This window comes from Hypanus sabinus, chromosome X1 (genome assembly GCF_030144855.1).
Source record: "Hypanus sabinus isolate sHypSab1 chromosome X1, sHypSab1.hap1, whole genome shotgun sequence".
NCBI lineage: Eukaryota > Metazoa > Chordata > Chondrichthyes > Myliobatiformes > Dasyatidae > Hypanus > Hypanus sabinus.
The window spans coordinates 19,164,162-19,190,180 of NC_082738.1; the positions used below are offsets into that span (position 1 = coordinate 19,164,162).

The 26,019-nt window shown below is 44.6% G+C and overlaps 1 protein-coding gene across 1 annotated transcript in view; it reads right to left on the minus strand.

Annotated features, from left to right (window-relative positions):
* LOC132384665 (keratin, type II cytoskeletal 8-like) overlaps positions 1-24,851 on the minus strand; it is a 140,983-nt gene extending 116,132 nt beyond the window's left edge. Inside the window, exon 1 of the mRNA XM_059955998.1 lies at positions 24,806-24,851. The gene's annotated coding sequence lies outside the window, so the exon portion shown is untranslated. The remainder of the gene's footprint in view (positions 1-24,805) is intronic.
* Positions 24,852-26,019: the final 1,168 nt, after the last annotated feature.

Here is a 26,019-nt window from a genome sequence, read left to right on the forward strand (position 1 = left end):
ACTTTGCACAACGATGGACTTTGTTCTTGTTCTAATTGTGTTCCTTCTTGCAAATCTTCTGAATAAATTATGTTTAATTGTTGCAAAAGCTGCTTATCTGATACGCTTCCGCATGTTGTCCTTGCGACCATACGGGTTTCTCCCACGAACAATACTAAGTGCTAATTTGAAGAGTGCAGATTTTATTGTCCTGGCTAATCAGCCCCCAACTCAGACCCTGCTGAAATCCAGCGTAAATAAGAGGAGGAATCAGAGAGTTGTCGAGTAAATAAGAGGAGTCCTGACGAAGGGTTTCGGCCTGAAGCGTCGACAGTGCTTCTCCCTATAGATGCTGCCTGGCCTGCTGCGTTCCACCAGCATTTTGTGTGTGTTCCCTGCTGAAATGGAGTTTTTTACTATTTCAAAAATAAACTTCAAAAATATTAAAATGTACACAAAAGACAAAACCGTGCAAAATTTTTACATTCATAATTATTACCTATAGTAATGTTAACTATTTTCTTTAAAAAATCACACTACTGCCACTCATGTGTCTCCCTGAGCTGAATTGAATTGAAATAAATTATCTTTATTGTCATTATACATAGGTACAATGAAACTCTGTTTGGCTTCCTCTCAGGCAATCAAGCAAAGCAGTAGATAAAAACAGTAATAGAAAAACAGTATTAAATAGATAAGTAGCAGAAAATAAGTTTCAGCAGCACCAGAATATCACAGTAATGCACAAAGTGCTATTAGTGCAAGTATTTGAGTCCTTGTGTGTGCATGTGTGTGCTCACAGTTCCAGTCAGTGATACACCATTTCATTGTTTGCAGGACTTTATAGGCATTGGTCAGACTGCACTTGGAATATTGTGAGTTGCTTGAGCCTCTTATCAAAGACGCGATGTGTTGGCATTGGAGAGGGTCCAGAGGAGCTTCAGGAGAATGATCCTGGGAATGAAAGGGTTAATGTACGAGGAGTGTTTGAAGCCTCTGGGCTTGTACTCGCTGGAATTTAGAAGAATGAGGGCGGAAGTCTATTGAATATTGAAAGGCCTCGATAGAATGGACGTGGAGGATATAATGGAGGCGCCTCAGACCAGGGGACACAGCCTCAAAATACAGGAACATCCCTTTAAAACAGAGATGAGGAGGAATTACTTCAGCCAGAGGGTGGTGAATCTATGGAATTTATTGCCACAGACGGCTGTGGAGGCCATGTCATTGGGCATATTTAAAGCGGAGGTTGGTATGCTGTTGATTAGTAAGGGTGTCAAGGGTTACAGGGAGAAGGCAGGAGAATGGGGTTGAGAGGAATAAAAAAAAATCAGCCATGATGGAATGGTGGCACAGACTCGATGGGCTGAATGGCCTGATTCTGCTCTGTTGTTTTATGGTCTTACTGTCTATGGCTTTCCCACCAGACTCAGGCTCTCCATGTGCGATAGTGGAAGGACCAATACCATGGTCCTTCTGCACAGAGTCTTAGCTCTTTGGTCTTCCAGCACAGCGCGGTGCTGACAAGCATATTCCAGGCTGCAGGACGACATGCAGAAGGATGCATTGAAGTTCGGTGCTAAAACCAGTTTTCTGCCTATTAACACATTGATGTTCATGGCAGCTGCTGTGTGCAAATTTACAGTGTTCCTCACATTCAAATAGCAACTACACTGCACTTTAAAAAGATCAAATTGGTTGTAAAGTTCATGAGGCATTCTGAAATGCGGTTCTGAAAAGCAAGACTTTCCTTTTTGCCCTCCCTCACTGTGGTTAATGAAATCAGTCAAGGATTACCTCCCCTCTGCATGTTAAACTGACTCTCTTTGATTAGCCCGTGCCTTTCCAATTGCTCCTGGGTATTGATCCTGATTATTGTGGACTGACATATGTAGCTAGGGTGCCTAAGACTTTTGAACAGTACTGCCCTTAATAACGTGAAGCAGAGAGTGAAGTTGTAAATCTGGTGGGAGCAAACGACATTGGAAATTGCGAGGGTGGAGCGCCGCAGGAGGGGTCAGGTGGCAGAGAAGGAGTACCAGAGGCATTGTTGGCATGGGTGCAGACAAGGTCATTTGATTCCAAACAATTGGTTTGTTGATCATTACAGAATGTGTCTCTGGTTCTTCCCGTTCCCTCCTCTCTCCCTTCCCCTTTCCCAACCATGATTCCCCTTGCCCTCTTCCCATTCACAGTCCACAATAGAGACTCACATCAGAAGCAGGCTTATTATCACTCATAAATGTCATGAAATTTGTTCTTCTTTGCGGCAGCAGTACAGTGCAATACATAAAATTACTACAGTACTGTGCAAAACTCTTAGGCCTAAGATTTTTGCACTGTTCTGTATGTTAGACTGAAGTTGATTTCTTTGGGGATTCTCCCACTTTGTTGCTAGAAGAAATACAGAAACCCCAAAAGTGCAGGAAATCGGGCTTCCACCACCAGAGAATCCCCAGGAAAATTTCTTCACTCTGTTCCAATGACCTGTGAGTCTGTTGGGGACATATACTGTGCTCCTGGTGTAGCCTCCTGTATGTCGGTGAGACCCGACGTAGATTGGGAGACCACTTCACTGAGCATCTATGCTCCATCCACCAGAATCGGGATCTCCCAGTGGCCACCATTTTAATTCCATGTCTATCCATGGCCTCCTCTACTGTTGTGGTGAGGTCATACTCAGGTTGGAGGAGCAACACCATATTTTCCATCTGTGTAGCCTCCAACCTGATGGCATGAACATCAATTTCTTGAACTTCGGGTAACGCTCCCCCTGTCCCCCTACTTTCCTTCACCATTCCCCATCCCCTTTTCCCTCTCTCACCTTATCTCCTTGTCCAGCCATCACCTCCTTCTGGTGCTCCTCTCCCCTTTTCTTTCTACTGTCCTCTCCTATTAGACTTTCCCTTCTCCAGCCCTGTATCTTTTTCACCAACCAACTTCCCAGCTCTTTATTTCACCCCTCCCGGTTTCCCCTATCACCTAGTGTTTCTTCCTCCCCTCACCCCACCTTCTAACTCTGACTCCTCATCTTTTTTTCTCCAGTCCTGCTGAAGGATCTTGGCCTGAAACGTCGATTGTACTCTTTTCCATAGACGCTGCCTGACCTGCTGAGTTCCTTCAGCATTTTGTGTGTATTGCTTGTATTTCCAGCATCTGCAGATTTTCTCTTGTTTGTGATTGTATCCAAAGTTAATGCTTCACTGCCAGTATGATTCTGAGCTGGATGAGGAATGGGCCAACGTCTCCTCCACCTTAACCAAAACTTCCAACAGAAGATTGTGATTGCTAAGTTTGTTGCCTAAGGTAGAAGGAGTCAATTTTAGAAAACCTAGCACATTTATTTTTCAACATAGTCCCCTCCTACATTTACACACTTAGTCCAGCGGTCATGGAGCATACAGATCTTGGACCTCCAGAAAGTGTCCATAGCAGGGGTGATTGATAAGTTATACAGCTCCCGTTACATGCACATGCAGTTCAACTCTGAGTGATTATGCAGAAAGTTTGAAGTTAATAACTCATCTCCTTCTACCTTAGGCCACGAACTTATCAATCACTCCCTGCTGTGGACCATTTTCTGGAGGTCCAAGATCCGTACGCTCCACAACCGCTAGACTAAGCGTGTAATGTAGGAAGGGACAATGTTGAAAAATAAACGTGCTAGGTTTTCTAGTAAGAAAATTGACTTTGTCTACCTTAGGCCATGAACCTATCAATCACCCCTCGTATATTATCTAGCTATATGTAATACCGATCTCTTGTACTTCAGCTTCCCTTCATCCACAACGTCACGCAGTCCTTATTTAAGCACAGAACACCTTTTAAAGAGTTCCTTGTTCTCCCAGTCAGAATATTCAAAAACATGTTTCTGATTAAGCTTTGTCCGGCTTGGGCTGTGATAACAATAGTTCCTGTGTCCTCAGACCCACGTCAAGGTAGAGCTAAGACCTAAGTGAGTTTGGACTAAGATCATTTAGCTTCACATCTCCTGGGGTTCATGGTTCTGTATCAGACACCCACTTTTGTGCGATTCCTTCTCATTGACAATCAGTATAATTGTTCTTGAAAAAAAAGACTGGAAAAACTCTCACAGCTTTATTAGGTAAAGATAGAAGTAGAGGGGTTCATAAAGTCCATGCACACAGGTCATTAAAATGGTGCGGATACATAAAGAAAAAAGACTAATGGAAGATGTATCTTGAAGACTAGAATGCAAGGTTCTCAGGGTCAGACTGCAAGGCACTGACTAGACCACATTCAGAGCACTGCAAGCAGTTCTGGGCAAGAATTCTTTGGAAGGGATACTCAAGAGTGTCGATGTAGGGGAATCATATCTGGATACAAATAAATTGGTAAATTGGCTTATTATTCTCACATTCATGGAGGCACAGTGAAAAACTTTGTTTTGTATGCCATTTGTACAGATCATGTCATCACATCAGGGCATTGAGGTAGCACAAGGGAAAACAATAACAGAATGTAGGATACAGACCATAACTGTAATATAGTATTACAGTTACAGAGTAAGAGCAGTCAGGTAGACAACAAGGTGCAGTATCATAATGAGATAGATTGTGATGCCAAGAGTTCATCTTATCGCACTAGTGAGACCATTCAATACTCTTGTAACAATGGAGTTGAAGCTGTCCTTGAACCTGGTGGTTTGTGCCATTAGACTTTTGTATCCACTACCCAATGGAGAGGGGAGAAGAGAGACTGTCTAGGATGGGTGGGGATCTTTAATTATGCTGGCTGCATTACTGAGACAGCAAGAAGTGCAGACAAGGTCCGCGGGGGAGGTGGGGGCTGGTTTCTGTGATGTGCTGAGCTGTCGCCACAAATCTCTGCAGTTTCTTGCAGTCACGGGCAGAGCAGCTGCCACACTAAACTGGTATAGGATGCTCTCTATGGTGCATCTGTAAAAACTGGCGAGGACCAACAGGGGCATGCAATTTTCTTTAGTATGCTGAGGAAGGGTTAAATTATAAGACAATGTACACTGGGCTTGCTTTCCCTGGAGTCCAGAAGGTTTGAAACTTTCAAGATGTGAGCAAAAAGTGAGAAGTTACTTGAAGAGAATCCTTTCCCACAGAATGGGGAGTCTAAGTCAAAGGGACAGAGTCTAAATAGTGGAGACAGTCCTGAAATGAGTTTGTAAACACTTCCAAGCATACGCAAGGTGGCACAGTGAAGCAGCTCCTAAGATCTCAGTTCAATCCCGTGTGGAGTTTGCACATTCTTCCTGTGAGTGCGTGGGTTTTCCCCAGCTGCTCCTATTTCCTCCCACAGACGTGCAGGTTGGTGGATTAATTGGCCCCTGCAGATTGCCCGAGCATGTAGATGACTGGTAGAAGCTTAGGAGTCAATGGGGATGTGAGGAGACTGAAATGGAATCAGTGTAAGAATAATGTCAATGGGTGATTGATATTCAGTATAGACTCAGTAGACCAAAAGGCCTTTATCTATCCTGCATCTCTCTCTGACTCTAGGGTGGGAGAAACTTAGAACTGACACCTGGGTTAATTGATAATTTTAGTTTAGAGATCATCTATGATCTCACTGAATGACAGAACAGGTTTGAGGGGCCAAATGTCCTCCTTCTGTTCTGATTTTCCCTCTGATTTCCAAACCTAAAACCCATTGCCTGAAAGGCTAAAGCTCCCACTCTCCCTCCCATCCTCACTGTTCAGATGTTGCTGGCAATAACAAGATGGCATGCTGAGCCAAGACCGACAGAGAAGGGGAGCGGACACATATTTTGGTAGAAAGCTGCAAGTTTGTGCAATGAGCTTGGCTTCTCCTCAATGCTTTTTCTCCAACAGGTTTTAACATGACTCACTGTACACAAAGATGACAGGACGGAGCACATCACTCATTGGTTGCTGGCTGGTGAAATCTTAGTTTAACATGAGTCACACAGTCCAAAGATCTTGTTGCGCCCTGCATCCTTCCATAAGGCAGGTACCAAATGACTTCATGATCTTCTTTCTTTAACAAGCACTTATTGAAAAACAATAGTGAGGATTGTTTTTAGCTAGAGCATTTAAAACCTCACAGTGAATGATTATGTGCGCTAAGGGAAAACAACACTTAATCAACAAGGTGAAATGCTTTTCTCTTCAATGCACCTGGTGTTTCCATATTTCCTTATGACATAGAATAGGGCCATTCAGCCCATTGAGTCTATGCCAGCTCACAGAGCAAGCTCACCCAAATTTGCCCTGTAACCCATCCTCCCCCCCATTCCCAACAACTTCCCCCGCCCCCTTCCCCAGGTTAGAATACTCGCCCACACACTTTCAATGAACCGACTAACGGGCACGTCGTTGGGATGTGGGAGGAAGCTGGAGCACCCATGGAAAAGCCCTGCAACTGCAGGGAGAACGTGCTCACTCCACACTGACAGCACCGAAGGTCAGGATTGAACCCGCTCACTGGAGCAGTGAAGCAGCAGCTCTAATGCATTTATCTCAGCAGGCTGGACAGGGAGCAAACCCCGCCTTGCACGTTCATAGTTTCAATGTTAACCCTTGACTCCATATAACCCAGAAATACAGAACTCAACGTCCCAGGAGGAGGGCATCTGGAACACATGGCAAGTTATCCAATTTGTCCTCCTCACCTCCTACATTTTCGTTTTGTTCAAACTCATTTCGAAGGTTACTATTCCATCGCTTTCCGCCTCACTACATAATAACGACTCATGCTGTGGAACTAAAATGCTCTTCGTCTCCCCCAATTGTACCTTGCTGACCTGCTGTGGTAGATCAGAGATCATCAGGTAACAGTGGCCTTGAAACTAGGACTGACCCTATTGACTCAGTTCCCGGACAACATTCAGGCATAGGCTGATGAGGCAGGTGACATGCACGTCACAAAAGTGCCAGGCAGTGACCATCTCCATCAAAAGAGAGAGTGGAGCCACCATCATATCCTGGATGTCACCATCGACAAGAAACTCTCCTGGTACAGCCACAGAAATACCTGCCTAGTGGCTACATGCAATGCCTTTGCACTATACAAACTTCATGTCATCCAAGTCACTGATTTGGATTCTGAGCAGTGTGGAGGCATGCTGTCCAACACCAAGTTACACCCCAAAGCCTTTCCACCATCCACAAGACCCTTTTAAGCTAAACACATTCCATTTACAAAGGTCCAAAGGGTCCTTTAAACAAAATACACTAGGCTTAAGTGAGAGAACAACTGCTTGGATTTGCTTGCCTGTACCTGCAAGTTACTTTGTTGAAAATTTTTACCCTGCAAGGCTCTCTTACTCAGGACTGCTTGAAGTGCTTACAGACAGAAATCATAAGGGATATGTACCAAAATGAATTTGTTGCGCAGATGCATTTGACCTTTAAAACACTCTTACCTACACCTTCCATCAAATTTCTGCCCAGATCAGCAGAAAACGTAGGTTCCGGCTGAAATCATTTAAAATTGTTTATGCATGTTGAGTTACAAGAAAGCAAAGAAGGCATGAAGTGCTGGAGGGTAACACTGATGATAGTCAGGGAGGATTTGGAATCCAAATAGTGAACAGGACAAATAAATCGGAGAGAAAAGCATTAACAATAGAGAATAGAAATCAATTATGCTTTTGTTCAGCTTGACAAGAGTGGACAGATTCCCCACAGAGAGGACAATAGCTAGCTTTAAAAATTACTGGCTGCTGGATGGAAGACTTGTATTCCTGTCAGCTTTCAGATACTGATTTCCCAAAGTCTGCTTGAAACATGTTCATCGATGTAAGGTTGGGGGTGCAGCATTCAAAATGCAAATAAAATCTCCCACAAATCCTATCTTTAGAACAGAGATGAGGAGGAATTTCTTTAGCCAAAGGGTGGTGAACCTGTGGAAGTTGTTGGCTCAAATGGCTGTGAAGGCAAAGTCATTGGGTATATTTAAAGAGGCGGTTCATAGATTTTTGATTGGTGAGGGCATCAAAGCTTACAGGGAGAAGGCGGGAGAATGGGGTTAAGAGAGAAATGGTAAAGCAGAATCAAAGGGCTGAATAGCCTCTTTCTGTTTCTATGTCATGGACAATGATCAGGTGTGAACAGCTCATGGCTCTTATGTTCATTTGGTTGTGACCATGCTCGGTCTGCACTGGAATAAAATTGCAGAACAGCTCACTAGAATCTCAAGCCTTCATCTGGTGGAAGAAGTGAGTCACTGAACTGCTTCCCGCCCAAACAGCTCAAGCTTGTAAAGACCAAAAACTTATAGATTGAAAGTTAAGTGCTTTGTGCATATGAAATAAAAATGCCTTTTGAACTAGGAATCAAGCAAAGAGATTAATACATGCTGTTACAAGTGTAAATTCATAATTTGAATTCCATTGGACTGACTGATCTGGTATCCTGTGAGATCTTTCCATCACTTTCCTATACAGGAGGCTTTTTACTTAGTCACCCATGCCCCCTCAATGGACCAAGACAAAGTCAAATTTTTACTGGCACTGCTTCTCCATTGACTGAAGAGAGAGTCGGTATCTTGGTGCACACAGGGTTCTGCAGCCATTGGAGGGAGTTGGGTGGGGAAGGTGATGACTGAGATGTTTGTGACCCATGAAGCGGTTGCATTCCTGTCTGCCCCCTAAGAATCAGTGTTGGGCCCTAGGGTCTAGGCTGGAGGATTGGGGCATCAGTGACAGGAGACCACGAAGGGGCTGAAGGCAAAGGCTTTCATGCTTCACAATATTCAGTGGGAGGACATTTCTTCACACTGAAGAAGCATTGCCACAAAACAGAAGGGAACAGAGGGCCAGACGTCCAGCCTACGATTACAGCCTTGATGGCATTTGTCCAAGGTAATGTAATTGGTTTTAATGAGAAACCGCAAAATGTTACTGTCACAGCAACAATTTACAACCAATTCATGAAGAATCAACCATTACACACCTTCAGTCCGCTGTACATCATGTACAACTTCCCTCCACAAGAAAGGACTCAACCTCCCCCCAGCATAGAGAGGGTATTCTACACATAAAATCCCTCAGAGAAAAGTAGCCCATACAGAATCATAAACACCACTTCCCAGTCTCTACAGCACTCGCCGGTGGGAACCTCACACCAGCTAGCACTGGCTGGATGTACTTGCTGATGCTTCAGGGGTGGTCAGTTGTCCAGCAATGGCAAGGGTACTTTGTTTTACAGGAGACTTCCAAACCCATCACACACACACACAATGATTCATACTAGGTAGTGCAAAGAGGCAGGGTGCAAAGACCATATGTCACCAGGTCATGCTCTACTACCACCAGGAAGGGGGTACAGGAACCCTAGGTCCCACACTGTTATTACTGTTGCTTTATGTTTGCACAATTTTTCTTCTTCTGCACTTGTCAGTCTTTGTGTGTAATTTTTCAATGATTCCATTGTACTTCTTTGTTCTACTGTGAATGCCCACAAGAAAATGAATCAGGGTAGCATATGGTGACATATATGCACTTCAATAATAAATTTACTTTGAACCTTTGAACTCATGTATATGCACACAAATATATACAGAACATACAGAGTGCACACACGTAAACGCAGCCCACACACACAATGCACATAGTATAATTACACAAACAACAGACAGTGCACACGATGTATACATACAAATGGTGCACATAGACACCAAGGATATGCAGTGTGCACATAGTATCCACACACAGTACACACACATACTCAAAGTGTATGCACATTTAACACCATCATCCCCTCAAAACTAATCAGTAAACTCCAATACCTGGGCCTCAATACCCCCCTTGTGCAATTAGATCCTGGATTTCCTCACTTGCAGACTCCAGTCAGTTCAGATTGGCAAAACCATCTCCTCCACAATCTCCATCAGCACAGGAGCACTGCAGGGATGTATACTTACCCCCCCCCCCCCCCACTGTCCTCGCTTTACACCTACGACTGTGAGGCTAAGTACAGCTCCAACACCGTATACAAGCTTGCTGGTGACACCAATGTTGTGGGCCTCATCAGAGGTGGTGGTGAATCAACATACAGGAGGAAGACTGAAAATCTGTCTGATGGGTGTAATAACAACAACCTCTCACTCAATGTCAATAAGACCAAGGAACTGATTGTAGACTTCAGGAGAGGGAAACCAGAGGTCCATGAGCCAGTACTCATCGGAGGATCAGAGGTGGAGAGGGTCAGTGACTTTAAATTCCTGGGTGTCACTATCTCAGAGGACCTATCCTGAACCCATCATATAAATATAATTGCAAAGAAAGCACAACGTCACCTCTGCTTCCTCAGGACTCTGCGGAGATTCGGCATGCCATCAAAAACCCTGGCAAGCCTGTATGGATATGTAGTGGAATGGGTATCGGCTGGCTGCATTACAGCCTGATATGGGAACACCAATGCCTTTGAGCGGAAAATCCTACAAAAGGTAGTGGATTCAGCCCAGTACATCACGGGTAAAACCCTCCCAACCATTGAGCACATCTACATGAAACATTGCTGTAGAAAAGCAGCATCCATCATCAGAGATCCTCACCACCCAGGCCATGCTCTTTTCTCGCTGCTACCATCAGGTAGGAGGTACAGGAGTCTCAGGACTCACACCACCAGGTTGAAGAACAGTTACTACCCCTCAACCATCAGGCTCTTGAACAACAGGGGATAACTACACTCACTTAAGGACTCATTTATCTTGTTATTTCATGCTCGTTATTTATTGCTATATATTTATTACCTGCGTTTGCACAGTTTGTTGTCTTCTATGATCTTGCTCTTTCATTGATCCTGTTTACAGTTACTGTTCTCTAGATTTGCTAAGTATGCCTGCAGAAAAAGAATCTCAGGGTTGTATGTGGTGACATGTATGTACTCTGATAATAAGTTTTACTTTGAACTTTGCTTTGACTTTGACGCACACACAGAGGACACACAGTGCAGCCAAGAAGAGTGTACACGTAAACGCAGTATCACAGAAACAGTGTACACATACACAGTACATACACAAAGTGCACAAGTAAACAGAACACACAAATACACACACATACACATACACACACGCGCGCGCACACACACACACACACACACACACACACACACACACACACACACGTGCGCACACGGGCTTTAGAGTGCAGATTCCAATTGAATAGAAATTCAGCCAATCACACCAGCTTGACCAATGATAAACGCAAGCATTTGATGATGTAAGATGTGAAGCAGTACAGATCAGGCACCTTAAACTTCCTTCACTTTCATTTTCTTTAATTCCATCATCAAGATGTGGGCATGATAGGCAAGGCCAGTGTCACCAGGTTCGGACATGGCCCAAGTGCAGAGTGAGAGACACTGAAGAAGGCCGATAGTTCACAAAACTTTAATGTGAACATTGTTAAAAGGAAAGTAAAACAATGAACATGAGGCCAAACAGGGCTGTTAACTAAAACTCTCAAATGGAAAACGAAGCCTACACTGCGGCTGAAAAGAAAATCTAAACATTAAACGAATACCGCCAGTCTTCAGAGTCAGTTGACTTGAAAGTCCAATTTCTCAGGGAAGGCCGAATACAAACAGGCAGCGAAACGTTGCTGTGCTCTGTCCAAGTCTCGACAAGCACTGCGACGACAAGTATGGAGTTAAATACTATCACGATTAAATAATAATTAGCTGACACGTGCAAATACACAACCGTAATTGCCGTATCTACAGTGCTGCCGAACCTGTGGTTGTGACAGCCACAATTTGATGCCCATATGTCATTGCCTCTGAGAAGTTTGTGGAATGGATGCTGGTTTAAGCAACATCTGAAGAACGGCCCAGTCCAACCAGCCTTTCCGTGGAACCAGAGAACTGGCAGTCAGCTCTGAGTTAAGGGCCTAGATCGAACATTTGCTACCTGACAGACACAAGAACAATACAGGAGAAAAAAATTGTAGGCTGGGGCCACATCAGTGACAGTGGGAGTGAGGCCATAACTTGAAGAAGCAACCCTGGGTCTCTGCTCCTCCTCTCTTCCCCCGCAGACACATTAACTTGGTGAAGAGGTGAAGATTTCTTTGTTGCAGTGAATCCCTATTGCTTTCTCAAGAACTCTTCCCCTCAGCTGGGTTCGGTGATGGTTAAAACACCTGCTGCTGCAAAATCCTCAGGCTCCAACAAGCAGAAGGGCTTTATTGGCATTTCCTTTCATGCATTCCCAAGATAAGGGAGGCAACTCCCAGGCGAGACAGGCATTGCAGAGCGTATCCCTCATCAACTGACTAGGGAAAATCACAAGTCTGGACATCAGTCTACAGCTGAGATCACAAATGGGCCAGGCCAGAGCAAATCTGTACATTTAAGGATGGTGCATTTCCTCAGGAGTGGAGAGAAAAAATGGTTTAGTTATAAAACAGTAAAAGAAATGTGGGTTAGAGAAGCAGAGGTAAATTGGCAAAAACAATTTTAATTGAGGTGTGGTTTAACTTTCTGTACCACTGACAAGATGAATCATAATGAAAGAATTTTTCTACTCTGAAGCAGATGGATCTTTGATTGTCATAACTATCTGGTGATTAAATTTGCCCACGGCTTTTACTGCATTGAACTCTATTGAAAATTGATCACGGACAGTGGTTTCTCAGAGGAACTGCAAAGGCACAAAACTTCACCAGGATCAATGTCCAAGCTGAACACAAATTCGAGTGAAAGGGTGAAGAAATATGTGCTAAGAGATTACTTTGTGTGTTCTTAAGGCGTTCCTGATCTGTCACATGGGAAGACACAGCAGACGATTGGTAACCAGAAATGTTCCAAAATGAATTACATCCTTGGTCCACTCCTGTTCCAAGAAGTTAAAGCTTCAAGTTCAAGTTTGCTGTCATGGGCGTACATACCCAAGGTACAAATGGCATTAAAATTAGGTATTTGCAACTGTTAGCAGGCTGTTGAATCGATATCTAATGCACTAAAAGATGAACTCTTGATCTCCCAATCTTGCACTCTCCTTCAATGTTCTACCAGTTCTAGCAGTGATGACCTCCTCTTGTTCGACTGATTGAGAGAACTTTTTTTTATTCTTTCTTACTTCTCTTCTACTATTCGTATATCTGTGCACTTGTAATGTTACTGTGACACTGTAATTTCCTTTGGGATCAATAAAGTATCTGTCTATCTATCCGTGGCCCGTGCACCTTGTTTCCCACATGCACTGCACCTTCTCTGTAATTGTAACACTATATTGTACAATACATTCTGTTTCCCTTTTAACTACTTCAGTGAACTTATGGATGCAATCATCTGTCTGGACACAGACAAAGGCTTTTCACTATCCTGGCACATGTTAGACCAATTCCCAGCAAGTAAAATATAACATCCCCGAGAACCTGTAGGAATCCTTGATTTGGGGTCAACCTGAATGGAGAAGGAGTACACAGGAAGATCTTCCAGTTGTTTGTCAGGACTCCTGGTGCAAAGGGTGTGTACATTATCCTAAACAATGCATCTGCCCATCCTGTCTTCACCTCCTGCCCCATCGATAGAAAAGTCTGTGGCTCCCACACTGACCTCATTGGTCTCCATTCAGACCGTGGTTCAGACTCAGTTTTTTTTTAAGTTCATAGGGATGGTTTTGGGGACAGATGGGGGAGTTAGAGGTCAGATTAGGGTTGAGAGACAGGGTTGTGGTCAGGCCTCCACTCCGCGCTCTGCTTTCAGAGTCCAGTGACGTTGATGGGTGACAAAGGATATCAAGAAGATGGTAAGATATGGTATCATTAGAAGGAGTGCATTAGAGATTCACCTGGATGTTGCCTGAGGCGGGGGAGATTGGATAGGCTGGGTTTGTTCTCACTGGAATGTTGTGGGCTGAGGGGTCATCTTGTTGAAGTTTATAAAATTATGAGGGGCACAGATAGTGTAGATGGTCAGAGCCATTTTCCCCAGGTCAGGGGAGCCTAGAATTAGAAGAAGTAGGCTTAAATTGATAGGGATAAATTTAAAGGAAATCTGAGGGACAAGTTTTTTTTAAAAAAACACGAAGGGTAGGGGTTACCTGGAATGAGTTGCCTGAGGAGGTGGTAAAGACATACCTACCATCAAGCATCGTCACCATCCAGGCCATGCCATCTTCTCGCTGCTATCAGCGAGCAAGAGGTACAGAAGTCTGAACTCTCACATCATCACATTGAAAACCAACTACTTCCCTTCAACCTTTCAGTTCTTGAACCAACCTAATCACTACCTCAGCAACTGAAAACTACGGACCAGCTCATGGCCTCATTTTAAATTATGTTTTTGCACTAATATCTTATTTTGTACAGTCTCTCTTCACTGTCTTGTATAATCTATGTCTAGTTTCTGTTCTGCGTGTTGTCTGAACCTACATGTCTGTGACTCAATAACTCTGTGATTGTATGCACTGTGCAGGGAAATCACTCCAGACAATGATCTCTGTGGTCACTTCTTTCCACCCCATCTTTCTTTCTGCTCTGGGTGCCTTCTCTCCAATACCTGACTCACAAAGAATCAAGGAAGCCGGGTGGACACTCCCTCCCCTGTGCAGCACGTTAACTCCTCACAGGGTCGTGGCTGAAGGAAGAGTGCTCTTTAAGGGCTTAGCCACTGACATCATTTAGTAAGGAGTGGATTGGTGGGTGTGTGATTCTTAACCCTTAATCAATGCGAATTAACAATTTAAAATTGCTAAACATACTCTAGGTATGTTATTTACTATAAACAAACAGATGTGTGTTAGTGACACATCATTAGCAACCAATTCCTGAGCAGTGATCAGAACTCATTTACTGGCTAATCAGAGCAAGTACAATTTCCTTGCTGCTAAACTTGTTGTTTGGTCTCACACAGGGGAAGAGACTCTTGTACAAGTTAGTCAGAGCAAATTTTTGCTTTGAACAGAGAAGAGGAAATCGGGAAGAGAAAGCAAAGACTGAGAACTACAGTATGTTCTATGCCCTGGCGTGCGATGTGGTCTACGTGCTTGTCCAGATGTTTCTTAAATGCTGTGAGTCTCTGCCTCCAGTGTTCCAGGTTCCAAACAACCCCTCTGGGGGGAAAAGATACTTCTTCAGATCCCCTCCAAACTTTCCCCTTAACCAAAATTTGGTCATCAATCCCTCTTCCATAGGGAGAAGTTTCCTACAGTTCACCTTCATCCTTAAAGTGAGGTGATCGGAACATGGCAGATTTATGTTGGGCAAGAGAATTACTCTGGAACCGCTGTATGTTAGAGCAGAGTAAAAGGGGTTGAATGACTTTCTCATTCACTATGTTCTTAACAGTTCCAACAGTCCTAAAGGGACTCTACTCTTGCATCATGTTATTGTTCACATCTAACTACCCAAAACTTGAAGGCAGTAGAAATCTGTGGGTGACCGCCACTAAAGATGCCCTCCTCCATTTTGCCAACCTGGGGTTTAGTGATGAGAACAACTTAAAACATAAATTCAGAGCAAACAAGCTTGTGTTAAAGTGAACCTATTAAGTCAACAAAGTTGCTACTAAATTGATCCAAGTTGCAGGGTTGAGTTCAAATTACACTATAAACTACAGAACCACACTTTAACTTGTGTTAGAGATAAATAACCTCTCCAATCAATCTCAAACACAGGAGATTCTGCAGATGCTGGAAATCCAAAGCAACACACACAAAATGCTGGAGAAACTCAGCAGGTCAGGCAGCATCTATAGGATAGAGTAAACAGCTATATCTCATTAGGAGAATTGGTTTGTCACCTAAAACACTTGAAAATGGCTACAGGTGTTACCGTGAAGAGCATTCTGACTAACTGTATCACCGTCTGGTATGGGGGGGTGGGGGTGCTACTTAACAGGATGGGGGTAAACTTAGGCAGCTCCATCATGGGCACTAGCCTCTGCACTTTCCAAGACATCATCAAGGAGCGATGCCTCAGAAAGACAGCATCCATCATTAAGGAACTCCACCACCCAGGGCATGCCCTCTTCTCACTGTCACCATCAGGAAGGAGGTACAGAAGCCTGAAGGCACACACTCAGCAATTCAGGAATGGCTTCTTCCCCTCTGCCATACAATTTCTAAATGAACATTGAACCCATGAACACTCACTACTTTTTCTTTATTTCTGTTTTTGCACTAATGATTTTAATTTAACTATTTAATATACATTTATACAGTAATTCAGTTTTTTCTATATTTATCGTGTATTGCACTGTCCTGCTGCAGCAAAATTAACAAATTTCAGGATATATGCCAGTGATATTAAACCTGATTCTGAAATAGATCTTCCAAGATCTTCCAAGTTGATATGACATAAAGAGTGATTGCCTTCTTTATAACAAGGTTGTGAACATGTAACTTGCATCTATATAGCAAAATGTTTTAAAACTGAATTAACACAGAGAGTGCAGGAAACAGAGCGTCTGTGGAGAGAGAAACAGAGTTAATGTTTCAGATTGAAGGCATTTCACCAGACCGTGTTCAGACCCACCCTAACCCTATCCAGGTTGGGATCGTATTTGGTCTGATTTGTGAGTGAAGTGCCTGCATCCTGCATTATCATCATCAAAAACAGTAAATCAATGATAACTTGTTATTCAACTGTTCAGAAATCTCAGTAGCTTGCTATTAGGTTTACCAGGTGTATATAACAGCCTCCTAATGTCACTATTGATCTGCTTCCACCCAGCTGCTGGTAATGTCAATTTACCCCATTAGGCAGATGACTGCACTTATTTGCATAACTACATAGGACTCATAGATAATAACATTTTACCCAGTGCATTCTGACAATTTGTTCTGACTTGCATCCAAAATTCCAATGGTCAGCATGTTTGCAAATGAATCAGAATTGTGCAAAATGGGAGATTAGAACAGAACCTTTCCACTTGTAGCAGAGTGCTTTGAGTTCATGTCTGATAAACCAGGTCCTGTTTTTGAGTGGCCCACATATCCCTGAAGACAGAATCTTCTTTTGTAAATGTGCAGATGGTGGGATGATGCAGGTTTCAGGCAGGTTACAAGCCATAAAGGTAGGAGAGGCCTAATCTCAATATTTAACCTGTAACGCAGGAGGGAAAGGAACTCTAATGCCAGGCAAGTGATGAACACAAAGTCAATGGTGCTTCTCTGGCAGTCTGCAGGGTAGAGGTGAGTACCTCAAATGGGAAATCAGTCACCCAGGACTGCAATTAACATTGACATGAACCAATCCTCATCGAGGGATCAGAAGTGGAGAGAGTGAGCAGCTTCAAGTTCCTGGGTGTCAAGATCTCTGAGGATCTAACCTGGTCCCAACATATTGATGCAGCTATAAAGGAAAGGCAACGGCTATATTTTAATAGGAATTTGAGAAGATTTGGTTTATCACCTAACACACTCAAAAACCTCTACAGATGTACTGTGGAGAGCATTCTGACAGGTTGCATTACTGTCTAATATAGGGCTGGGGGCAACTACGCAGGATCAAGTGAAGGCACAGAAAGTTGTAGAATTAGTCAACTCCATTTTGAGTACTAACTTCTATAACATTCAAGACACTTTCAAGGAGTGGTGACTCAGAAAGGCAGCGTCCATTATTAAGGACCCACAGCACCCAGGTCATGCCCTCTTCTCACTGTTACCATCAGGTAGGAGGTACAGAAACCTGAAGGCACACACTCAGCGATTCAGGAACAGCTTCTTCCCCTCTGCCATCCAATTCCTAAATGGACATTGATCCCATGAACACTACCTCACTACTTTATTATTTCTGTTTTTGCACTATTTTTAATTTAATTATTTAATATACATATATACAAACTGTAAATCCTTTTTTTCTGTACTTATCACGTTCTGCATTGTACTATGGCCACAAAGTTAACAAATCTCAAAGCATATGCCGGAGATATTAGACCTAATTCTGATTCTGAATTCCTCTCCCATTGCAGATGCTGCTTCACCCGCTGCGTTTATTTTCATTTCGCTTGGAGATACAGCATGGTAACACGCTATCCAGCCCAACAAGCTTGCATCACCCAATTACACCCATTAGATTAGCTTTATTCATCACATCTAGTCGAAAAGTTGAAACTTCAAAAGACACAGTGAAATGTGTTGTTTGCGTCCGTGACCAACAAAGTCCAAGGAGGTGCTGCCACACTTCCAGCGCCAACACAGCATGCCCAAAACTACTAAAGCATATATTTTTGGAATGTATTTGCAAAATGGAACATCCAGAGGAAAGCGGGGAGAGCACACAAACTCCTTATAGTGGGAATTGAGCACAGATTGCTGTTATTGTAGACCGTGTCACCCACGTGGCCAATTGGCCCACTAAACCGTAGGTCTGTGGAACGCGGGTGGAAACCGGAGCACCCGGAGGAACCCCACATGGTCACAGAGAGGATGTACAAACTCCAGCAGATTGTTCGTTGCTGCAGCCTTACTGTTTGCTGACCTGCAGTGGTTTCTGATCTTGCGGCATGCCCATTTTAAATGTCTCCTCCTTCTTGTCCTATCCCTTTGTTACCCAACTCTACTTTTTCTCTGAACCCTCCTCTATCCCTGTGACATCTCTGCTCTCCTCCATTCTGGATCTCTTGAGCATCATTGGGTTTTCAGCTTGGAAACAGGCCAGACGGCCTACCATATCCACGCTCACCAGTGGAAACACATCCATATTGTAGTGCAACTAAAATTTGAGTAATTTTGTAAATATATTTTAGCACTCAGGGGTGGGGGTTCTCGGTTGACAGCCTGCCTCAACATTCCTAGTGGCCAGTGCTATTTATTGTTCTTAGTTTAAAATGTTTTGGTGGGATTATGGCGGGATGTTCAAGTTCATTTATTGTTACATTTCCGCTTGGGTTGTACATTTATTCACTTGTGTGTTTGTGGGTCACTCTGACTGTAACTGGGGTGTGTGATAATCACCTCCCCTGTCTGTATGTGACTGAGTGGGTTCTCTCCCCCGGGTCTTAGCACCTGGTCTGTTTTTGTGCTTATCGCAAAAAAACTGGCAGTTGAGCTAAACGGCTTCTCTCGTCTGTCATCATGGACCGAATGCTCCCCACTGATGTCGTAAGTGTGATTAGAAATTGATGGCAACGTTTAAGAGCTTATAATATTGGATAGAACACCTTAAGACCTGGGGAACAAGTCGAGGGACTAAGCACATCCCCAGGCCGAGCTCCCAAAGGCGGGACACCGAACTGGACGGAGGACCTGGGAAAGGATGGGGCGAGCATACCCACACTCAGGCTTCCCTACAGCAGAGCGTATCACCGCCGCCCTTGTGGCCCGCACCGGGGAACACAAGATACCGCAGCCATGGGGGGACAGCAACGTGGCAGGCACAACCAGTGCCGCTGGAATTCACGCCACAAAGTCCAGCCCGAAACAATGGTGGCAGCCTTACCTGGCGCAGCGCACCTTGCCCTGGCACTGGAGGAGGGATGCTCTGCAGGCCCTCCTCGACCTAACGCCAATGGAGCAGGGCAGGGCCCTCGTAGCAGCACTGGAGCGGTGTTTCGAGCAGAGGCCATTGCAGGAAGCAATGAGGGAAGAACTGGGCAGCAGATGGCACCATATGGGAGAAAACTTGGGGGCACTTGCAGCAGATCTTCGCGTGGCTACCCCCAATTCCCTCCTGCGGCCAAGGAAGAGCCTGCCCTCCACACCTTTGTGAAGCTGCTGATGCCGGCCTGCCTTCGGCAGCACCTTCGCCTGACATCACCATCATCGCTTGCAGAGATGGAGAGAGCAGAAGCAATTTTAGCCCCCCCACCAAGGTGTTCCAGCACCACCTCGCACACAGCAAGCCCAGGCTTGTGTCACTGACGAGGAGAAGCCCGTGTGACAGATCTGACCAGCGCCGCGCTGGCCCTACCGCGTGCCACGGAGCGATCTCTGGTACTGGTGTAGCAAGGCAGGCCATGCAGCCCAGGACTACCCCGCGCCACCATCAAGCCACAGCCATTGGGAAATAGCGAGTGGGCGGCGCCACCTGAATCTTCCAGCAGAATCCCTCCATTATCACCCCTCTGGATGGGCCGTATAGGTGAAGAGCAAGGCTTATATGCGGACTGCGTGGTGGGCCGGGTGTCGGTGGACACGAGTTCAACCATCACCATAATCTGTCTGGGTGTCCTCCCCAACGCGGACCAGCCATCCCCGCCTGGGTGGAAGACAACAGCGGACCTGTTCGCTACAGTCACAGATGACTGTGCGGCGATGAAAGGGCTGTGTATCGCAGTGGGGAAAGGCACAGTGAAGCACAAGATGTGGCTAGCTGCATCATTGGCCTGGATGGACCTGTTGTCCCGCTGGGCTCCCGTGTGGATGTGTCGGCGCCAACACTCTACCTTAGTGCTCTCCAGCGGGGCAGCGACGGCCACCACCGGTTTCACAGTGGCCTGCCGCAGTGCAGGACACCCCACAGCAGCCCGACGCAATGTAGCGGAACAAGGGGCAAGCGGCGGTGCTGGCCCTTCAGGCGACATCCGGCGACGAGGTAGACCGCCCCACCATTGACCAGCAGTGGCGCAGCTAGCCGGAGAGTGATCCCGTGCCGGCACGGGTGAGGGGATGGCGGCTGGACTGGGCAGAGGTCACCGCCTGAACCCAGAGACCAAAGCCCTATGCTCTCAACGGGGCACGCTGGAGATGCGCAGTGGGTTGCTGTTCCAGTGGCCACAGACAACTCGGGCAGCTGATGATCCCCTGGTGCTGCAGTCAGTACATTGGCTGGTGGGAGCCAGCCATCTTAGGGTTGCAAATACATTGGGCAAATAGCAGCAATGCTCCTATTGGCCTGAGTACGGGCAGGACGTAGAACTGTCATGCACTGCTGTGATGTCTGCACGTCCCAGAAGGGGCCGCACTACCAGTGTAGTGAGCCAGTGCAGCAGTATGTGGCGGGGTCCCAGTGTGGGTCTGCTGCCCCACCTGGAAGGGGGAACTATCCCTCAAGCTGGGAAGGTACGGGAAGGGCCAGGAGAGGTGCTTGACCGTGTCCCCAAAGGGACCAGCTGGCACTACATCGGTCCTTGGTCACCACCAACCCAGCAAAGCTGTGGGAAGGAGGTGACATTCCAGGTGCCCTGCGTCTTGTCTCACCAAACAATGTCTCTCATGTGGAGGTTACAGAGACTCCACAGCGGCAACATCGACCACCGCTGGGATTTCTGGACTTTGTCGTGGACTCTGGGGTTGCTGAGGACACTGACCCCTCAGGTGGGAGCAGTGTAGTGCTCTGGGGAGGGGCATGGTTGACAGCCTGTCCCAGCATTCCTAGTGGCCAGCACTATTTATTGTTCTTGTTTTAAAATGCTTTGGTGGGATTATGGTAGGATGTTCAAGTTCATTTATTGTTACAGTTTAGCTTGGGTTATAATGTGTTTGTGGGTCACCCTGACTGTAACCGAGGTGTGTAATAATCGCCTCTCCTGTCTGTATGTGACTGAGTGGGTTCCCTGTGTCATTGCACTCGGTCTGTTTTTGTGCCTGGCACGATAAAAATGGCTGATGAGTTCAACGAGGTTTTCGCGTCAGTCATGGACCGAATGCTCGCCACAATATTGTTTAAATAAGTATTCTTTGTTCATTCAATTAATTCATCATGGGTATCTGTAAAGTATGTGAATAGCATACATCATTACACCATCGGGTCATACATGCACGTTTCACTTAAAGCTCTGTGTATTTGTTTTCAGTTAGGAAGGAGTTAGGAATTACAATTGAATTGAATTGACTTTATTTCTATCATTCTTCACATACATGAGGAGTAAAAATCTTTACATTACGTCTCCATCTAAATGTGCAATGTGCAATTATAGTAATTTATAATAAACAGAACAGCCAATGTAACATAGGACTACAGTCGTGTCAGTGTGAGTTCATCAGTCTGATGGCCTGGTGGGAGAAACTGTCCCAGAGCCTGGTCCTGGCTTTTATGCTGCGGTACCATTTCCCAGATGACAGCAGCTGGAATAGATAGTGATTGGGGTGACTCGGGTCCCCAATGATCCTTTTTCCACACCTGTCCTTGTAAATGTCCTGAATCGCGGGAAGTTCACAACTGCAGATATGCTGGACTGTCTGTACCGCTCTCTGCAGAATCCTGCGACTGAGGGAAGTACAGTTCCCATACCAGGCAGTGATGCAGCCAGTCAGGATGCTCTCAATGGTGCCCTGTAAAAAGTTCTTAGGATTTCAGGGCCCATACCAAACTTCCTGAACCGTCTGAGGTGAAAGAGGCGCTGTTGTGCCTTTTCTACCACACAGTTGGTGTGTACAGACCACGTGAGGTCCTCGGTGACATGATTTGAAACAACAGTGGTGACGAGCGAGTTTTAAATGAACTTCTTGATGTGCAGCAAAATGTTTGAGTTAAAAACAAGCATTGTAGTGACAAACAGTCAAGTAAAAAAAAGAGCACAGCACGTTATTTTTCCTTCACAAGAGGAGAAAGACATTCAAGTTAAAAAAAAAGACTAAAGGACAAATTCATGGATTCATAACCAGCGAGTACTGGGTGATAATAATTATAAATATTTAAAAAGCAGAAGTGGCTGGTTACAGCAGAAAGGTAGACCCGTTGGATTGCTCAACAGATAACCGGCTCATTATGCTGAGCAAATTGTGCAGTATTTTGAAGCAAATGAAATAGCCAATGAGAAGCAAACGCCAGCTTTGCCGAGTGTATTGGGTTTAAAGGCATACAGTTTGCTAACAAGTTTAACTGCTCCAACCGAACCAGTCAAAATGAACTTCGCTGATATTGTGAAAGTAATGTGTGTACATTTAGAACCAAAGCCATTGTTGACTGCGGGATGCTTTAGGTTTCATAAACAGAATCAAAGGAAGGTGAGTCTATTTCAGCAACCATGACTGAACTGAAGAGACAGTCTGACCATCCTCAGTTTGGCATTGTTGTGAATGATGGACTGAGGGATTGTCTGGTCTGTGGAATCTACAAGAAAGCATTCTAAACCTACTCCTAATTGAAACATAACTTGCATTTAAAAGAGCAGTTGAAAAGGCTGTATCAATGGAAACAGCAGACAGAGATGCAAATGAGTTGCAGTCAGAGGTGACAGTGAGCATGAACAAAATTGAAATGTCTGAACAGAATCCAGCCTGGCTAAGCAAATAGTGTTACCATTGTGACAGGAGCTCACACACGCCAGACCAATACAGGTTTAAAGGTGAAACTTGCAGAAAATTCAACAAAGTAGGACACGTACAAAGAACATGTTGGACAGACAAAATAAATGGACTGCAAAGGGAAGAGAAAAAGATTAAAAAGTCTGTAGATGAAAAATTTGATCATGATGAGTGACATAGGACTGACTAACCTTAAGGTTTACAATGTGAAAACTAACAACAAACAAGCAATATGGTGTACACCAGAAATGTAAATTATTTAAAATGGTATTGGACACCGGCTTGATTGAAACATAGAAAATCTACAGCACAATACAGGCCCTTCGGCCCACAAAGCTGTGCCGAACATGTCCTTACCTTAGAAATTACCTAGGGTTACCCATAGCCCTCTATTTTACTAAGTTCCATGTACCTATCTAAAAGTCCCTTAAAAGACCCTATTGTATCCGCCTTCACCACCGCTGCTGGCAGCCCATTCCACGCACTCACCACTCTGAGTAAAAAACTTAACCTTGACATCTCCTCTGTACCTACTTCCAAGCACCTTAAACCTGTGCCCTCTCGTGGCAGCCATTTCAGCCCTGGGAAAAAGCCTCTGACTATCCACACGATCAATGCCTCCCATCTTCTTATACACCTCTATCAGGTCACCTCTCATGCTCCGTCAAGGTTCAGTCATTCCACAGATGAGTTTCAATGATACTAAACTGAAGCTTGCAGATATCCTACTAAGAATTTATATTAGATAAAAAGATAACTCATGTGGGAATGACATTGTAACAGTGAAATGCAACCAACAAGCCAGCATTGTGGGGTCACAAGTGTCTGAGACAACTACAACTTGATTGGAGATCTATCCACCATTTGCATGCCACATCCCCTGCAAAAGAGTCAACTGAAAATGAATTATGAAACATACCAGATGATGCTACAGTGGTGCTCGGGATTGGCATTGAAAAAAAAAACACATCAAAGATAAAACAGCGCCCTATGAAAATGCCACACCCAAGTATTACAAAGCCCATCTGGTTCCTTATACCAACTGTGATAGAATAGCCAGTGAGCTCAATTGCAAGGTAGTGATCTTAATGTTCTCATCAATCCAATATTGAAAGAAGATCAATATCCTCTGCCCAAGATAGAGGATCACTTTGCAAGTCTTTCTGGAGGGAAACACTTCAGCAAAGTGGACTTAACTGAAGCCTACCTACAGATGGGGATGGAAGAAGAGTCCAAAGTGTGTCCCACCATAAACACTCACAAAGGGCTTTATCTCTATAATAGGCTTATTTTTGGAGTGACATCTGCACCTGCACTCTGGCAGAAAGCTATGGACCAGGTGCTGAAAAGCTGACCAGGTACTCACTGTTACCTGGATGACATCATTGTACCCAGTGACGATGATAAGGAACATCTTCAAAATTTCAAGACAGTATTAATAAGATTAGAAGATTTTTTTAAACCAAGCATCACTTATTGTGGTCACACCATTGATGCACAAGAATAACACAAGTGTATAGAGAAAACGCCAGCAGTGCTGGATGTTTCAAGGCCAAAGGACATGTCACAGTTGCGTCCATTTTAGGATTTCTCAGTTACTATAGCAGGTTCCTACCAAATCTCACCCCTTGAACTCATCACTACAGATTGGGAAGAAATAGCAATGGACAAAGCAGTGTGAGGAGGCTTTCCAAAAGGTACAGGAAATGGTGATGTCAGACACTGTACTCACACATTATGATCCACATCGTCCAGTGAAGCTTGTCATGCTCTGTTCAGGGTGCCAACACATCCAGAGCTGTGAGAACCACTTCCTGCAGTTCCAGAGTCAACTCCTACATCCACTATAGAGGAGGTCCCAGAACCTGAGAGTGTTTCAAAGCCTTAAGCCTCACCTGCCAAGCAGAATGATCACCCTTGTCAGGAAAGACGTTGTCCCACAAAAGTAAGAAATCCTCCACAGTAATTAAATCTTTAGGTCTGAATATACAGTATATACATTGAGTGAGAGTGTTGAGATGCATTCTGCATGGAGATGGAGATTATAACTAAGCAGGGAAGAGGGTTATTCATTTAATATTTCAGTAATATTTGAGTAACGTTGTAAATACATTTAGTTTAATTAAGCATTCTTTGCTTAATTAATTAATTTTGGGTTATATGTAAGTATGTGAATGGCATATGTCATTATGATATCACATCATACATAGTGCCTCATTTAAAGTGAAAACACGAAACTAATGTACACAAGTTATCCCAGCTCTGTGTTTTGCTTTCAATTAGCTTAATGTGTTGGAGTTATAAAACGTAACACATTAATCCCATATTCTAGAACATGGCCCATTGCCTTCAATGCCAAGACAGCGGAAGTGCTCATCTAGATGTCTCTTAAACATGCTTCTCGTTAAATTCTCAGCAAAATGTTGTTTCTCTATATTATGCTGCTGCATCCTTAACCAATAGCACCTTGTGATCACTTTCTTTCTTAAAGGGGCTTTTTAAATACCTTCTGCTCGGTTCAGTGTCCAGGCCAGTCACTCCCTGTGCACTGCACTAACACTGGAACTGCTCTTAGCACAGAACCAAGGAACATACAAAAGCAAAGAATAGAAATTCTGAGGTTCACCATAAAGAGAGTGGCAGCTGAGAACTGGGAGCAGGGACGCTCTGTAATGCAGCTAGTAAAGCTGATGCTTCAAAGCCCCAGTGACCCAGGTTCAACCCTGACCTCCAGCGCTGTCCTCATGGAGTTTCCACATTCCCCCACAGGTGCTCCGTTTTCCTCCCTTTACCCAAAGACCTGTAGGTTAGTGGGTTGATTGGCTGCTGTAAATTGCCCCTATAGTCTAGGTGAGAGGTAAAAACTGGGGAAGTTAAAGGTAACAAGAGGGGAATAAAATGAGATCAATGTGGTTGGTGGTTAGCATGAACTTGGTGGGCCGAAGG